Source organism: Dermacentor silvarum, chromosome 2, assembly GCF_013339745.2.
Source record: "Dermacentor silvarum isolate Dsil-2018 chromosome 2, BIME_Dsil_1.4, whole genome shotgun sequence".
NCBI lineage: Eukaryota > Metazoa > Arthropoda > Arachnida > Ixodida > Ixodidae > Dermacentor > Dermacentor silvarum.
In genome coordinates, this window is record NC_051155.1 from 43,029,034 (window position 1) to 43,048,114 (window position 19,081).

The following is a 19,081-nucleotide window of genomic DNA, read 5'->3' on the forward strand; positions in this document are numbered from 1 at the left end:
TACGTTTCGTAGCTAGGCGTGCAGGATGTATGTATGTATGTATGTATGTATGTATGTATGTATGTATGTATGTATGTATGTATGTATGTATGTATGTATGTATTTATGTATGCACTTACGTGGTGTGTACTGTTATTGTTATTATTGGGTTTTTATTATTATTATTATTATTATTGTTATTATTATTGTTATTATTAGTATTTAACACGCCCGAAGTTATTGATATGAAATTACGGATAGATTTACCCCGACGTTAGGAAGTGCTATAGTATAATATATTTTAATGGCTGAGATGTTTAAGTGATTGAGAATTATACTGAAATCTCGCGCAGCAAAAAAAAAAATGGAGGGAAGCTTAAGCTTCGCCGTTAAGAGTGGAACGCGATAGAGTTATCGGGCCCCGTTCGCATCGCATTTTTCTTTATGACTAGGCTTCACTTCAACACAGAATGTGGGAAATCCAGCTGAAAAGACCAAACTTACACAAATCCCCTTAAAGTGGGCTTCACTTTTAAACAGAAATGGATTGCTGAGAAGACGTTTTTACAGGGGCAATATAAGTGGTCTTATATTAAAATGTGAAGGCCCTGGGACCTTTTTAATTATTTTATTAATTGTTTGCTATTGCCCCGACGCGCGCGCGCGTGTTCAGAACGCATTAGGCAGGCCAAGTCCCAATTTGACCTTGTCGAGGATGCGAGCGACATCTGGATAGGATTTTCGCAAGTAAACTACCCGAGCGCGCCACTGTTGGTATAGTAGAAATGCTGGAAAAGGGGTTTTTGTTTGCGTTTCCTCGTACCAGAATTGTTTTCTCGTACATTCAAATTATAATCCGATGCCACCATGGCTGTAGGTTGTGGTTAAGTCGTACTTTACCATTTTTTCTGATGGATTTTACTGTGAGAAATTCAATTTTTGTTCGCTAACACCTTGCGCCACACGGAGGGCCTGCGCGGTCGGGGTGGTCCGGGATGATTTTCTCTACCACGGACGCCGGCGCTTACGCCGACACCAACGCCGCATTTTCTGCGACACTGGGTCCTTAACGCTGTCGTGTTAATTTATATGATTGACCTTCAAGGCTTATCTGCAATCCACTCCATAATATAAGCATATTCCCCGCGCAGCCTCGTAATATTGCACACGACATTGTGTCTAAATTTCTATTATATAATTGCTGTGCTATTTTATTTTATAATTTTAATATCTCATGCCCTATTTTAATATAATTGCGTTGTTAATTTTGTTGCTTTTGTATAGTTTAAATCACAACCTACTGGTTTAAATAATCTCAAGAAGTGACAGTTCCCGAAATATAAACAATATTACAAATTGCTATCTTTTTGTTTCGACGCGCTATAAATCATTGCGTCCAAAGTTCGCCTTTATCTCTTGCCTACCCCAATTCGATCATTTTTGGTTGGTGCACGTGTAAGTCTAGCAATCGGTATTAGTATTGTGCTAATTGCTTGTTTCTTAGAAATAACTTTTTCTAGCAAATGAACGTAAAATTTCAAATTTCACGCCTAAAACCTGTAAATTGTCCTTAACAAAATGGCGCTTACAATAATCAACAGCTTTTCGTTTATACTTTAAATATAAAACCTTCTGAACGTTGCGTTTTTTGTATAATTATTATTACACATTATTACATTTATTACTATAAAATAATACCGTAATTGTAGTAGCAATTATAAAGAAGAATTGGCAAGAAGCAGCTGTGGCGCAACGTCTCGCGTTTTCCTTCTGCCTGATTTGGCGGCGTATTTGCGTTGCGATTGCATCATTCTTGTCGGATGGATGGATGGATGGATGAATAACTTTATTAGTGTCCTTTAGGGCGCGTGCCGAGCCGGAGTGAAATTGAAGTCGCGTGTTTGCATTAGTTTTTTGAATTGCTGTTGGGGCTGGGGCTGCGTGATCGTCACTGGCGTCCTCCAGAGTGCCCACCGATCGGAAAGTCGTACGTACCGCAAGCTTTGAACGTCTCTTTATCGCACCATCGAAAGCGGCGGCACAGAAAGCGCGATGCGAGCTCCGGTGGGAACAGCAGCCCTTTGTCTCGTAACGGTAAGTAAACTTTTGTTAGCGCAGCCAGCACGCTTATGTGTATTGATTATGAATACTATGTTGAGATATGTCAAGAGTAGAGCACGCCGCGAGGTTGCCGAATTGTTTGAAGCGCTTGGCCAGCCTGTCGAGGCAGGCGACAGCCTTGCGTACCGGCAGCTCAGTAAGCGTTCGCGACGGGCTAGCAGTAGCGTGCCCAAAAGTGAACCTAAGCGAGCTACTCCGAAATCGAGTATCCTAGCTTCAGTGCAGTAAGCGCAACGCCTGTTAGCAGTAGCGCGGCTACAGGGTATTGTTCAAGGCTGGTATTTTGTAGCGATGCCTTTCCGATGCTAATTCCCCTTCGCGCTTTTCGCGCTTGGTCAGCGGTCAGAGCGACGGTCCGTTCACGTTATCAACGGGATCAGCCGGCCGTGAGTGGTGGATGATAAGACTAGTAAATAAAGCATAAGGCATCGCTACAAAATACCGGCCCAGGTTGCACAGAAAGCAGCTCAGATTGTTCAGATCGTAATGCGGAGGTTTCCGTCGACTGGTGACTATCCGAAGCCGGTGAGGATTCAGAAGAACGGTTTTCCGATGTATTTAACGCTGACGTGCAGGAAACCGCAGAACGGGCAAGAAGCCAATGCACTAGCAGCTAAAATTTCGCAGCTTCGCTTGCAAAGTGGGCTCTACAATGTAACGTTACTCACAGGTCACTGACACTGCTTCTCCGACTTCAAAGAGCACACGGGTGTTTCCGGAATCTTCGAAAAGATGCTAGAACTTTTCTGAAGACCCCCCGTGGGGCTCTCGAGGTATGTGTATGTGTAGCCTTTAACTAGCTTAAATTTTGCTGATAAATTTGAAGACAGAGCACGCTTCCACTTCAAATGCACCTGCTACGTGTTTTGCATCTGCTGTTTGATAATGACAAGAGCATATGTAGGTGGAACGTGGTTGGAGTGGCAGCATGCGTATTTTGCACATTGTATACATCAGAGCATTTGGAGCCCCGCCAAATTTTTTGTGATCTTTTTTATTAGCCGAGTTGTTGAGATGATCAAATAGTTTTGCTGGTGAGAAAGTTCGAGATGTAGTAATTTGCTTGCGGTGTGCTTACAGCCCGCAACTGAGGGACGTAGTAGGAAGTGGAGCTGTAAGTAAATTGTTATTTTACTTGGGGCAGCCAGCTGTGGGGATTCTAGACAATGTGATTCTGGGCACATCCATTATCGTACAAATCCTTGAGCGTACAAATTCATTGAGGCTGGAACAGAGAGCAATATTGCCATACACTCCAAACGTAATAACTGCGGACAGAAGCTTCACCAGACATGCGTTTTAATATCAAGGAAAGACACCTAGGGAAACCTATGAAGCTTTCATTATCTACATGAGGCGGGCTGACTTGCGTCAGCCCGCCTTCAACCACACTCGTAAAGAAACTGCTCTACCTGAAATCTTAAGTTCTTTTCTCTGAGAAATTGTGTCTGACTTTTGTTTTTTGGGGTGTCATTAATCTTTCTGTTCTTTCTTGGGAGAACTTATTGCGCATGCTCATAAAACCACTTTCAATTGGTAGTATCAGCATGTGTTCTGTCATTTGTGTTGTTTGCACTGCTTTGCCCTTTCCTTGTTTCTATCATGCCTACTAAACATTTCATTTGGCCCTTTACAATAAGTGACCTCTGAATTGGAGCACAATATTATTTTATTGTTCATGCAACTCTCGGGACTCCTGGAAGGTAGCCTTGCGCTACAGATTCAAGAATTAGTGAAGGGTTCTCCCTAGTGATGGTCGCGTGGGCGAGAACCGTACGAAGTTTTGGTCACGCAAGAAGGGCAGTGAAGAAACAGCCACAGTGGAGCTCCAGTGGCAGAAAGTGCAAAAGATCGTGGGAGGCATTCCGCAGTAAAATACAATATGTTGATTTGTTTATCTAGGATGACGTGTAGCAAGCTAATGGTGACCGTAGTATTTTCATTTGCTAATGCTTTCAACTATTTCTAATTTTCACTGAGTAGAAGCGCTCAGAATTTAATTCTGTCTTTTGAGTGCTCTCTGTTTTGAGGTGGTATCAAAGTATTTTGGATTCGTGATACAATTTAGGCTGGCCAAATACTTAACAAATCAATTTAGCTAGGCAAAACTAAATACTATAAATCAGAAAGACCAATTGCAACAAAATGCAAGGACACAGTTGAAACGAGGCCTTTGGGGTACTAATAAAGTTGTTTGATGCTCGACCACAGTCCTTTGTAGTTTTGCTGCCTGTCTAGCAGGTGGGAACAAGGCCATATGTTAATCCACCTAATTAGCTATTTTCATGGCTGACGAAATCCTACGTAGTTGTGTGTTGGTGTAAATGTATCACATAAAAACGATTGTAAATGAGGCCGTTAACTTTTGACAATACCTCTTGAACCTTACTGAAATATTTCCTTGCATATTGCAGGTATATTTATGCTGCAATCAGCTATATTGGTGTTGCTTCCCTCAGGACGTTGCTATCTCTACAATAGCCGGAGAAGACGAAACAATTTTTGCAATGCACACGGACTGGCTCAGTTGTGAATGTCACAAACGCTCCCCTAACGAGGATCAAATCAATGAACGGCTAGCCTTGATAAATAATATTCTTGAGGCGAAGAGGATGTACCCATACATGATGAGCTTTGAGAGGGTAAGTACTTTTGCTACTATGTATGAAACAGCATTTACATTAACTTAGCCTGCATGGTTGTGGAGGCGGCTGCATGCAAAAAGAACTAGAGGTTTTGTAAATGGTTTAAAAACTAATTTTAATGCACACACATGTTCTAGTGTACTACAAGAAAGACTACTGCTCTCTACATATTTATCTGATGAAAAGTTAGTGCTCTAATGTATTCGGGCAGAAGACTCATTAACTATGTCACCAAGGCTGTCCTTGCGCCACAGACGCTTGGCCATCAAAAGGTACACCACAAAGCAATGAAAGTCGTTCAATGCTTGTATGAAGACACTGGCATTTGTGATGAATACTGACTGAACTACATTGTGTGTGTGTGTGTGTGTGTGTGTGTGTGTGTGTGTGTGTGTGTGTGTGTGTGTGTGTGTGTGTGTGTGCATAGTGCTTATGTGTGAAAAATACTAGAGAACTGTGTTGAAGAGATAACCTTTGAACTCACCGAAAGCAAGACTTTCTTTTTTTATTATTGCGATAGCAATTATATGGACACTCCAAAGCGGATTTCTGCCGTCGCCGTGAGGTTCCGTATGACGTCAACGAACGGTGATGAAATCGCCGTGCGCCATATGCTGTATGTGCGACTGAAATGGCGCGAGGGACGCGCACTTTCATGGGGAGCGAACACACGGCGGAAGACAAACGCGCGTTCTGCGCTGTGCTCCATGAAGGGCTGCAGAATTAAGCATCTCTTCTTTACAATCACCATATATATAGAGAGAGAGAGCAAACGCGACTTCTTCCGTGGCGTGAAAGGCCGGGGGGGGGGGGTGGAGGGAGTGGAGGCGACGTTTAGCTGCGGCACCAAATCCCTATTTATGTAAAAACGTTGGGAGACAGAAGGTGGGTAAAGACTTCTGGCGCTGCTCGACGAGTGTCCTGTTCAGATCTCATCGAAAACCTCCGAGCCACCCGCAGAGGCACCGGCAACAGTCACCAACGCCGGGCACGTTCGGTGCGAACGCGGGCACGACGACGGCGTCAACAGTACTGCGCGTTGCTGATGCTGCTGCATGTCCAAATTTATACAGCTGATAAAACTACTATGCTTACTCCATATAGCTCTCAACTAATTTGCTATCGCAATTGATGCTTCGCCTTTCGGGTGAAACTGCGACAATTTTTTTTTTACTTTTCTGTGTTAAGCGAAAAAGGGTAGTGGTGGCTAAGACATGGTGACAACTCTATTCATTTTTATTTCAATAAAAAAAGAGTAAACAATGAGCACCATAACTTGGTTTTCTTTTCTGTGTGACTAGAAATTTTCAGTTTCTCATACACTTTCAGAAGAAAAATGCCATTTCTATTTCGTGAGGTCAGAGTGCTCACTTGGATTGTTTACATCTGTCGCTTGCCAAATCTTCAATGTAAATTGTGTGCTTGTAGATAACATGATGGTAAAAATAACTGCTATGTATTAGCTTGGTTCTTGTAGTGCACTTCGGACACATCTTTTTTTTTGCAATTTTGCAGTGACCTTGCAAGGCTGATTAAGATTGATAAGATTTACCCATCACCTTGTATTGCAAAAGGGATCAACAAAATTGTGAAAATGGCAGAAATGAAACACATCCCTTGCAAAACAAGTGTAATGGCATCACTTCAAAAGGCTCGTGAGATGTCACCGGAGAGGCTGCGAACACGACGTGAGTACTGTTACAAAGGCTTCATCGGCAGCTTTTAGGCCTACACTCCGTGACATTTTTTTGCAGGGTTTCGTCTCATAGGCATAACATTAGAGTACATCTGTGTTTAATTATTTCGTTCTTTTAAGACAGTTCTTCAGGTTTTCAACGCATATCTTGTCTAAAACTTAAATTCTTTAATGGTAGCTTGTTTGATCTGTGGAATGGAAATAAACTGGCCTAGTGTTGCACAGTTACATGTGTAGATCAAGAATATTCTGTGCCATGGCAGGCACAGAATATTCTTGACGGTAAAGGTCTTCAAGGTGCAGTGGAGATAAATAAGGGGATGTTACCTTAGCACCAGTGTTCATTTGCTTTTAGTGACAGAAAATCACAGCATTAATAGTTTTCAAAACCAACCTTTGTCACAGATTTAGGGAACTTTAGGAAGATACTAAACAAGTGCATTAAAGTGTTCGCTATAAACCTTTCGCTTTGGAGACATCCTAACACTTGCAGCACTTCGGATTCTGTCTTTCAATGTCAAAGAACTTAATGGTCTGTCATCTTTGTGCAAGAGCAGATAAGTTTCTTGCGAGTTTGTTCTGCTACAATGAATGTTTAGTACCCATGAGCTTAGCTCAAAATTGGTCGTAAACGCACTGTGATTTACTGTGATAGTTCTGCATCAAACACGGGAAGCTTAATTTATATCGGAACAGATATCTGGGCCCATTAAAAAAACGAATAAATGACTTTTAAATGGCCGACCTGAATTCCTGTGAAGATAAGTTCTCATTCTGCGTAGTCAGGTACACCTCATCTCTGAAAAAACTAGATTTTTCGAGGACATAACTGCAGCGCAAGAACTTGCAAATAATTTCTTGCAACATGGCAGGCTAAATATAAACGCTGCATCGTGCATGCATGCACACAATGCAAAACGAAAGACGTGTCCCATTGGTGAACTTAGGGCCGACATACACTCTAAGGTGCATCTTATCTTGAGGCGGAAAAAGGTCTTATTTTTATCTGTACAAGAAAACTGAAGGTTTGCTCTCGGAGGTATTGCATCTTTTCCTCGTATGATGCGCTTCCAGGAGTTTACTTGTGATCTTTGCTTTCATCTAGAATGTTAGCACTGTCAAAGTGCAGCGCACCATTTTTGCAACGCCTGCAGTGCGCACGCGAGTGCATATCTTGGTTATAAAGGTAAACATCTACAGATGTCTGTCTGGCTTATTAAAAAATTGTCAGTAAAGAATGACTCTCCAGCCAAGATTTGTTTTAATTTAAAACTGACGCTCGGAAAGACCACACATATCGTTCTTGAGCAGTCTTGTGTTGTGCTTTCCACCTTTCCTGGTCTAGGTCTCTTTGTTGTCGTGCTCGCCGGTGGTATTGAAGGTCGTGCAGTTATACGCTTGGAAGTGCTCCCGTGGATTTGTTCAGGTTTCCTTGCATGGCTTGCATATACCACGATTCTAGGTAGAGCCTCCTCAAGTGGTTAGCGTTAGTGCCAATGACACTGGTGCCGTCGAAGTTGATGCGATGGTCATGCTTCTCACAATGTTCTGCGAGGGCATTGCGCTCTGCATTGAAACTGCCTACATCGTTTTTGTGCAGCCGAATTCTTTCTGGGAAATTCTTCGTCTCACCGATATAGGAGGTGTAGCACTCAGGCACAAGGCACCTCTTCTTTTGGAGGCCGATCTTATAGTCGTGGTATGAGCCGCTGAAGCATTGATGTGGGTTTTTGCACTACATGGATACCCTCCTTCCCCAGCACTCATGCTAGCTGTTTGCTTATACTATAAATGTACGTGACGGAGATCCGAAGGGATGGCTGTCGGAAGGCAGTATTACTGACGGTTCATGTAGGAAAGTGTTTGAGGGGTGTGTGAGCGCCCAGGTCAAGTTGTTGCAACACGTGGTGAATGAAGCTTCTTTTGTAGCCATTGTTCAAGAGGTCCATGATAATCGCTTTCTCCTATATTTTTCTCTCCTCTCTTGAACTGCAGATGGTCTTTGCAGTTGCGTTGCGACTACCAGTGTATTGTGGGATATGGAGTGGTTTGAGCCAAACTGCAGATATCTGCCGCTGTGTGTGTAGGCTTTCGATATACACAAAAACTCGAACAGTTTCCACGAGTTTCACTAGCACATCAAGGAAAGAGGGTGTTTTTTTACGTCATGCCATGTGCTGAACCCACCGTTACCAACCAGTGCTAACATGTCAGCCTATAGTCCTTCGAGAAGTAAAACTTCCACTTGCGATTTTGTCTGTTGGCTACCTGACTTAATTCGTGTTATTTTTTAATCATAGCAATTCCTTCCACAAGCATAGCTCGAAGCATTACCATTACACGATAATTACTGTTTAAACTTTTCACGCGAGCAAGAACACTGAGATTTGGACTCTTAGTGACTTTTGAAAAAATCAATATTTCATTCGTCAATAATTCACCGAAAAAAAATAAACATGCTTGACAACAACCACAGGAAAAGTTTGTCGAATAAAAAAATGACCAAAGGTCCTACTCCCTAAATATATGGTTGTTATTCGAGGACTGCTGCTGTCTGGTAAGGGACGTCATAAAACCTTGCCATATGGTGCGCCTGTGATAGTTCCAAAAACTGCACTGAGATTTCATTCTACAGCTAGTGCTTGAGGCGAACACTTCCCAACTGGTGGTGCGCATGTTTAAATCAAATAAATCACGTTGGACCTGAAGCAGCCATGACTTCTCTGGGCAAGAGAATCCACTGTATAATTTGCATTTGTTTGCGTTTTTACTGATGTTTTAAGCAGTGTTTGTTTTTCAGGAAATTTATACTTTTGTTAAGCATTTGTTGGTTATCTTGTGTATTTGCTACCTAGCAACATGTGGCACATAAACATGGTAGATAAATACCATATACGGACAATGGCTGCACTATTGTATAGGCGGCTCCCCCCAATTTTGGGAGCCAATAATATAAAAACAATCTTAAGAATCATATTGCAAACAAAGTAGTGAAGAAATAAGTAAAGCAAGTACTCTAAAAGCATAAAGGTGTTCCCCGGGGAGCTGCCAGCTACTATTATGAATGCACAGCATGTTGCGTCTTCAGACTTTATACGCTTAACCTTACTGGCGTTTTCAGAATCAATGGACTGAAGAGATTATTTTATTTACAAGAGTGGTGACGACCAGGGCCTGAGCAAGCATAACATTACTGGAATTTTGAATGCCAATGGACTGAACAGAGACTTCATTTACAAGTGTGGTGATGAGCAGGGCCCGAGCAACTACGAAGTAATAGCGACAAAGAACCTGAAATATGTCTTGGAACTAGGTGCCAGAAATAACATGAAATTGTATAGGGCAATAGTTCACCAAGAATTTATAGTTTAAGGACCAAATTTCTGCATGCACATTTTCTTCCAAATGATGCGTTGGACATTAATATTCATGATCACCCAGTATTATTGGCCTACGAACGCTGAATAATTTATAATTGAATTTATTTCGTGATGTTTGTTTTGATTTCATCATCCTAACGATGCCTGCAATGTGATGTGTAGTTGGTGTTTAGGTCACGCGAGACAGCAAAAAAGCTGCAATATAACTGCTGATACATCATTTGTGGTCTATAGCTCTTGAAACGTGTTTAAGCGTTGTAGGCAATTGAAACTATATCAGTGTTTATATTGTTGTTTTATCATGTCTTGCGTGACCTCAACTGCACGTCACAGCCCTCGTTGGATTGATGAAACTGAAATTGGAACATGAGAAAATAAATTCAAATAATAATTATTTGGCAATGCGAATACCATATGGCCAACCATTTATTATGTCTACCGCATCATTTAAAAGAAGAAAACATGCGACTAAAATAAGGTGTCTAGTCCTTTAAAAATGGAACTGAAAATGCCATTTTCAAGTAAGGGCCAATCCCCTCCTTCCTAAATTGCAAAAAGTGGGGCCCATACCTGCATCTATATGTTTATTCAATATATATATGCCAGATAGTTTCCAGTGGTGTCACACAGTGTTATCACATGAAGGATTATGGATGCAATTTTCGCTTCTGCCTTATGATGCACTCACTTTTTTGTGAAAGTGGAATCTTAAAATGGCATGCACAAAACAGCTTGGTAGAGAAGTGCGCTGTTTTAGTTCTCAGCAATGTTTAAATTAAGCAAATTCTGTGCAAATTTTGGCCTCAGCAAATCCTGTGGAACATATTTATTATAAAATAAAGCCTCCATCTCAAGAAGTCTGGACACTGCCGAGTGTGGTCCCAAAATTTGTGTCGGGCATAAACCAAAATTGGGTGCATAAATGTCAACTAGCCATTTGTATTGTTAACAATGTTTTTTTTACATTGAAATCGTGTATAACCTGCATATAGGTTTATAAAGGGTGAATAAGTAGGAAGAGGTGACAATGTACTATTCATGGTCTGTTGGTGATGATGCAATATTTTTTCTTGCCACTACAGGACCCGAGCATTCCTGCAACCTCTTGCATCGTATTTTCTGGAGAAGACGTTGAAGAGGCTGACCTCCACATCAAGGTGGACCGCGAGATGTTGTTTGCAGTGAAAAATGGGGAGGAGGGGCTGGGCTGTTTTAAATTATTACTGGCTCGTCATTATGCAGTACGACCGCAAGCTGTTCAACACTCTTGTGTTGGAGCGCCTTTTCCTTGGGCTCACATTGAGTACCCCTAGAGTGGTGGCTACAAAGTTCTTGAACAATGTCGCCAAAAGTGTGCCATGCTGAATGTGCTGAAGCTGTGCATTGTTACCTCATCATGAGTTTAGCTGTAATTTTCTGATGCACGTTTTGTTTTGTCTAACCATTTCTGCAATACATATGAAGGAAACCAACAGTCACCGAGAACAAGGCAAGCTTATGGCAACGCTATTCGTTTTTTTTAATTTGCAGTGTTAGTAATTGGAAATTATTAGTGTAATTATTTTCAGATGTGGTTAGTTGGAATCCCACTGGCAGCATGTGGTTTTCTGCTTTCTGATCATTTACCTGTCAGCCATAAAATGATTACAGTAACAATTTTTTATTGTCAGCACCACAAATCGTTGAAACTTAGAAGCATTCTCCATGTGCGTTCCTTGGTCTCGGTCACTGTTGGCATTTTTCATATGCATTACAGAAAGGGTTAAACTATTCAACACTCCTTTCTTATCTAAATGTTACAGGTAAACTGTCTTTTTTATTACATCATTAGCTCTTTTTAAGTTTCAATAGCTAAGCAAGATTCTAGTCGTAAAAAAATTAAAAGCTCTAGAAGGTTGATACGTACTTCTGGCTTATTACATAGTCACGAAAGCTGATATCATATATTGTTGTGGTAGGTCAGCGGAGAGTATACACGATGCTGCGGATCATTTCCCATATGCAATGTTAGCAACTGTTCTTTTTGAAGTTGTATGCTGCATTAAAATAGGTCAGGTGATATGTATTTGTGTTGCGTTAATTATTTTACTGACGTTCTTAATAAATTTACTTTGATACCAAAACTAATCCGCAATCTCATGTGTACAAAAACCCACCTGTGCCACGCATTTTTCAAATGAGCAAGAGATGACCAGGTGCTGTATAGTGTATATTATCTGCCTTTGTTGCAAGAGAAATATGACTGTTACAGTTCAACAATCGTATATTTCCTTGCAAACGAATGGCCTCTATGCAGTGTTTTCCTGAATCATTTTTTGTTTGCATGGCATGCATGTCTGGATGGAGACCAAGCATCCATCTCCTGGGCATGCATGTGTGCAGGTACACAGGGGCCTTGGATTGATGCTGTGCATTTTGGTCCACAAATAGGTATAGCTATACAACGTTTATAAAATGCGTGACAAGTGCCATTCATGGATGGGAAAGATGCATATTTTCCCACTATATATATATATATATATATATATTTGGACAACACAATGTGTATATGTGTATATATATATACACACACACACATTGTTTGGTCCAAATATCAGTTGCTAGCAAGCGGCCTGTCACACGGCATTGTCTGCGGAGGAGAGCATTCTACCTTTCTGGACACATTTGCGGTCGTACATCAATCCTCGGCTTTTGCTTCTCGGGTGAATCAATGTGGAGCACCCTTCCAGCACCCATTTCATAGGGTGTTATGGTGAAATAGCACCCTTTAGTAAGGGTGCGACCACTACACCCTTTAAAATTTTATTCTGTGCACCCTTCCTTAAGGGTGCTGGCCTCTGCACCCTTTTTAAGCACCCAATAGGTGGCAAAGGGTGCTCGTCTGGGGACAAGCTGATTTACACCCTTATGGGTGAGAAATTGTTTAGTGTGCACGTTTATCTCCAGCGTGCACCCACGGTGCAATCTGGCGCACGCACGCACAAGGAGGGGGAGGCGAAAAGAAGGAGTGGCGGCACGCAGTCACGTGACTTGACTAGGAACATCTCCGCTGCACAAATGTAGGGAACCGCACAAGACGAGATCTGGCAACACTGGTGTGTTCTGGTGGGGATTTAGTCGCTCCCCCACGTTACGGTGGCGCGAAAACCGATCCCTCTATCGTCCAACTTATGCGCCGCGCCGTGCCGCCTATGTAGTAAGTGACTTTTACATGAGAAAAAGAATTTAAAAAATGCAGTACTGTGTCTCTCGCTAGGAGGTCGCCTCAACAGTACTGAAAGTGTGGGGAGAGAAAGGGAGGAGTAAAGAAGTAGATCAGTAAGGCTATAAGAAGCAGAATAAGAAAAAGCAAAACGGGGCTTATAGCCGCGTGTAAAGGTGTGTACTCTCAAAAAACTCAAGCAGAGCTGTGAAAGCTCGCTTGGCTACAGATGAGTATCCACATGGAAAAAGGAAGGCTTTAACACTGTCCGTGGGAACTCCCAGGCTGCGGTAAGTGGTTGATAGTGAATCGCGCGCATGAGAGTAGCCGGCGCAGTCGAGGAGAATGTGGCCACAGTCTGCACCACAGTCTCCTCTGAGCCTGTGGTGCAGTTGAGGCAGACAGAACTGCCGGTGCCAGATAGCCGAGCGACTCGTTGTGCCGTTTTGGCACAACCAACGCGAAGTCGGAGGAGAAAGACCCGGTGGGCTCGGGAGAGCCCCAACTTTTGAAGCGGACGGGACGGAGAGCCAGAGACTCGCCGTTAGGGTGCTTAGCTCTGATAGCGTTAGAGATCGCATGTCGTGCAGCATCAAAAGGACAAAGTTTGTGCAGGGCACGTCAGGGGCGTGAGCCTCTTTGACGAGGTCATCTGCCAGATCGTTTCCGCGAATACCGGCGTGTGAGGGAACCCACTGGAAAACGAGGTCGCATCCCATTTGTTGCGCGTTTGCAAACATCATATAGAGTCGTTGCACTGAGTGGATATCGTTCTCCTTTGATGAGCGTTTGTAAAGCCGCACGGAAGGCGATAAGTATGGCAACAGCTGGAGGGATGTGTTAAAGTACAAGGTCGGCAGCCAGGTACAGTACCGCGAGTTCGGCCAGAGTTGAAGAACAACTGCAGTGGAGGCGGCACGGTTTTCGAATTGACAGCCCTGCGATAGTGAAGGCTGCTGATGCGGAACCGTCCTTGAGAACGGAGCTGTCGTAAAGATTTGAACGCAGCCGGAAAGCTTTTCCACAAATGTGGCAGCGACTTCTTGCAGACTAGCGCAAGTGGGGGTGTTCCCGTTTGCTCATAACCCCGGGAATAGACGCATGCGCATTTTATACGAAACTAGAAGTTTCAGGATGATACGAAACTGCGAAATCGCTGTACGTGCCGCCACCAGTATCCACCAGCTCGACTTGACGCGGATGCGGTGCATTCTGGGTGACGAGGCCGGCGCGAAATGCTGCATGTCGCATCTCGACGCCGGCTGCAGCTGCGGTAGAGTGCGTAGAATAAACTTACTAGTGTGCCGACCGCGGGCTTTCCTGTGGCACAGAGAATGATGCCTTCCGCCGGCAGCACCAGACGGCGATAGCCGTATGGGACCGTGCTATGCCGAGCGGCGTCTCCAGCCAACGCGCGCGTATGCGAGAGACGCCGATGGGCTGTCCCAGCCCTTTTCGTTCTGCGGAACGTTGGTTGAGGTGCAAAGCGTAATCGAAAGAATATGATTTCGTTGCACTTGCAAACGATCGTACGCACAGTTATCATTATAACGCTACACGATATCGGGTGTTTGTGCGAAAAATAGCAATAAATAAATACGTGGTTTCCGAAGAAGTGTAACTTTTTTCCACAGTAAACTATTACATGCCAGACACGTCCACAAATGCTAAATTCAAACCAATTTGTATCTAATTACCACAAATTTACTAATGATCTGTTTAACCACCTAAATGCACTTATTACGACTGACGGTAATTAAACAGGGCACATTTTCATGGGCGATACACCGTCGACTAATTTTGAACGAGCGCTCAATGTAGCAATTATTAAAGTGTTTCTCACAGGCGACAGCCGCCAGAGTTAGCCTTCGATCTGCCCTCTTATATTCTTCTCCCACTCAGCTAAACGATCTGGGTCAGCATGCACGCTAAATAATGAGACTTGCTTGTTGTTTGAGCGGTATCCAGTCGTACAATATGGTACAAAACAGGCGCTGTCTTTACGCCTCGTTTTCTGCGATGACGTCGCGGTTCCGTCCGTGAACAGACACAAGTGTGAATCACGCGCACAGAAAAACCCAGCAATGACATGCGGAGGCACCACACGCTGCTTGCTCGAAATCAACAACGCGCCGCAACCGACTGCGCTTACGAACACGCATCCGAAGTGCATCCAAAGCGTAAGCGACGCGTGATGCGCCGCTCGGTTGGCACGGTCCCAAAGAGTGTCGCCGTCTGGTGGACTCCGGCGGAAGGCATCACCGGCGGTGCCAGCGTCTCCTATTGAAAACGCCCGGCGGTCGGCGCACTAGTAAGTATTTACCCTTTTCGCGGAGCAGTGTGTTTTAGAGAAACGAGATGGCGCTCACGGCGGCGCGCCATACCTCTCCTCGGCGACCGCGCACGAATACGAAACCATTACCGCTTCTACCTTGCTTCTGTGCGATTAGCTGCCGGAAATGCAACTGAGTTTTCGCTGTGCTCCAATTATGCTAGATTGAATCGTGTGGATTGAAGACGTGTGCAGTAGTTGGCTGCAAAAATAGTGACTGGCATGTCAAGGAATAGAATGAATCTATGTGGCCAAGTTTGCGGACCGCTGCTGCAACTGTCCGAACGTGTTACCGGCACTTCATGATGTAGGGCTTTCCTCGAGGATACAGAACTTTGCTCATCCACCAGCCTTGTATCGCTAACCTTCAAAGAAAGGGCTTCATCCCCAGGACGTCGGCAAGAGTGAGTACCACTCGTTAAAAAATGACAAAGGGAGTAGCGCCGCTTCCTGTCATAGTAAGTTTCACGCACGTAATCTATACACATCTTTACCAAATGGCAGAAAAACTTACGCCCACTCTATCGCCGACGTATCAAGAATAAGTGAATGGGCGCACACTTGAATATATGCGCACTGTATACGCACAATAAATGACGGACTACACCTATGGCCCACGAATGGTCGAAGCTGAATGTTCCGTGACGGTCCACAAGAGTAAGCGAGTTACTAGCTGTAATATATATTTGCTACAAGGTACCCAATGTACAAAACTGCTACGTCTCAAGCCTTGTGCGCAGCAAGAACAATTAAATATATCGCAACTGAGCACACCCGCGAGCGATTAGGCAGAAAATAATCAGATAGTGGCCGCACCGAGGAACTTCACTGAGTCAGAAACTGACAAGGTACTGCTTCAGAATATTTGCCGAATAAAGAACAAAGAGCAAAACACACTAATCCTGACTGAATTTATAATCGGAAAGCTTGGATAGCTTGGAATACATATTTAGCCCCGCTTTTAGAACAAGCACCATATACGCTGCTTGCGCCTTTTGGACATAGCTTAATCAGCTCCGAAATCGCTTTTGCATGTTCTCTGAAGCTGTGATCAAAGCTTCGTGTCGTCCACCTAGTCACCGTCTACGATATCTCCGAAAACAGAGGTTTTCTAAGCCGCGCCGGCGTCATACACTTCCATTGTAATCAAGGAGGCAACGGAGGCAGTTGAGGCAAGCAATGAACGCGTCACCACGTGATCAAACATGGCAGCGCCCACGAGATCGCCTCGAAAAGGGTCAATATTCTAGGCACTATAGCCGGGGCACGCCTACGAACGCCGGATACGTCGGCCACGCCTCGCGCCGGACTTCAGAGTGCTGCGCTTTCGCTGATTTGGCGTCGCCGTGCTGAGCGCGCTTGCGCATCGACGCTACGTCGGACTATAAAGTGGCCTTCAGAAGACTGCGCGCCGACCCCGAGTATCGTCGGCTAAGTTTGGCTAAGAACCAGCCAAGCCAAACCAAGTTAAGCAAAGAAAAGCAAAGACAAAGCTAATAACCAGCCAAACCAAACCAATTTAAGCAAATTTAAAGCTAAGAACCAGCCAAGCCAAACCAAGTTAAGTAAGGAAAAAGCAAAGTTAAAACTAGGAAAAGGCCACTAGCTTCGCTGTTTGCCAAGTCTTCGCACCACTTATGTTAAGCTGCCCCTAATTTCCTTTAGGTGCGAAGCACCTTATGCGCTCGGGCTGTCGGCGTCTCCTGTCGTCGTCGTCACGGTAAAGCAAGCGGCTCGCGCTCGGCACGCGCTCGTTCCAAACGCGTGCCAAGCGCTCCTGCGCTCGTCGTCGTCTTCCACAGCTGGCTGCGTTGCCGCTCATCATTCCAGCGTAGAAGTTCACTTCTCTTCTGTCGTCGTAATGGGGAGGCCGCGTTTACGGGGTTATGAGCCAATGCTTAAGGCAGTATGAGCCCATTAGCGGTGCATCACTGCATGCTTCGCACCTCCCCCGGTTTCATGTTAGTGGAGCTGCATTTCGCTCAATGGTCATTTGACACTAACGCATAAAATTTAATTCACCGCTCAAACCAAGCCTATGACTGAAATAACTAATAAAAACTAAAGCAGTAAGAAAGGCGTCCGTAATGTCCAAATTGCTGAGGGAGTTAAGGAAAAATGATGGTTTCGCAAATACTTCATGGAAAAAGACATCATCAAGCTTGTCCTAAAATAGTTCTGTTTTTATTTACAAGCTTGTCTTTGTCTAGCAGGAACGCCCGTGTCTGTTCGCAGAAACTATCATCATCAGCAATGGCTCGAGCGTCGTCGTCGTCTTCCACAGCGGGCTCTGTTGGCGCTCATCATTCCAGCGTAGAATTTCAGTTCTATTCTGTCGTCGTAATGGGGAGGCCGCGTTTACGGGGCTAAGAGCCATTGCTTAAGGGGGTATGAGCCATTCATGATCTTACGTGATGGACAGATTTAACTTTGAAACAATTTAATTTTGAAGAATCGCAAGCGGCCATGGCAGGCGGATGCTGCTAACCACGCCTCCTAGCAAACTCGAGACATCGAATGCAAGCGTTTGTGGTTCGACAACAACTTGTACCTCATCAGTGTGATCCGCTCCGACGAACAGCGACACAATGCCTTGGAAGTGTTGAATGAACAGTACGCTACTAGTGGAGGATACCTTGGTGTATTTAGAGCTTGCGGTATGTGTAAGGAATCTTTAATCAAAGGAAAACTGCCTGCGTTCAGCACGGTTTCCAAAAGTTTCCGATGTTCAATAAACATGTATTTCACTAACACCAAAGCAAGGACAGTGGATGATTACATTCATGTTTAGGCGCTTCTCACCTCGGTGTTCCACTCAGGTGAACGGACCCACTACTATAAGACGTCCATGTGTAGATTTGACATTTGCAAACGACGAGCGCGACATCGAGATGACTGAACCCCTTGTAGTATACCGCAGAGATCACAAGACTACTCTGCTCACTTGCAACAAAGTTGACCGGTGCAGTTTCCGATGTCAAATAAACATGTGTTTCACTGCTAACTTGTCTTCGTTGATGTCACCAGTATCCACACAATACACATCTCGTTAATCCCAAGGGCACATTCCAGTCAACAAAACGTTGATGGCAAAGGGGACGGTTAGGTATAGAAAGGGACAAGGTTCGCTTATCATCCATCTTCACGGAGTGGAAGGCCAGACGATTTTTTCGATTTACATTGGATTTCTCATACATTTTGATCAAACCTTGCATAAGGGTTACTTTTTCAACAAAGTTTTTCATAATGTTCTCATTGGATTCGCTCTTGGCACAAAAGCCCTGGCCTAGCCGCTTGTCAAGATGCGTTCATTTTTTTCTTAGCGGGATGTTATTCCCATTTTGGCTGTAAACAGCTTCGCTGCCTACCAAAGGCGGTATTCCGGATTAATTTTCGTCGACATATTGATTTTCATGTGACTCGGTAGATGATGCGCGGCCCCTATCGGCAACAGGGCTCGGCACTGCGCCAGGAGCTCTGTTTGCACTAGACACCGACGCTTCTACACATCTGGAACCCTCAAAAACCAGCTTCGGATTATTGTAAATCTTTCAAGGCCATTTCTAGACCAGCTTGTAGATAACGTCTTAAAAGCGTTTAGAAATCATATATGAATAGCCCTGGCAAAGGGATTATTTGTGTCTATCCCAATCCTATTTCAACACCAGCTTCTTGCATACATATTGATGATCTGTTTTATATCGTCTCAGAAAAGTAATAATGCTG

At 44.0% G+C, this 19,081-nt stretch overlaps 1 long non-coding RNA gene and 1 pseudogene across 1 annotated transcript; both read left to right on the forward strand.

Annotated features, from left to right (window-relative positions):
* The first annotated feature begins 1,858 nt into the window (after nt 1–1,858).
* LOC125942987 (uncharacterized) lies at nt 1,859–4,736 on the forward strand. Its single transcript, XR_007465463.1, has 3 exons — nt 1,859–2,073; nt 3,181–3,214; nt 4,560–4,736. It is a non-coding gene; the product is annotated as an uncharacterized LOC125942987 (long non-coding RNA).
* A 234-nt stretch (nt 4,737–4,970) lies between these two features.
* LOC119439985 (uncharacterized) lies at nt 4,971–11,948 on the forward strand (annotated as a pseudogene).
* The last annotated feature ends 7,133 nt before the right edge of the window (nt 11,949–19,081 follow it).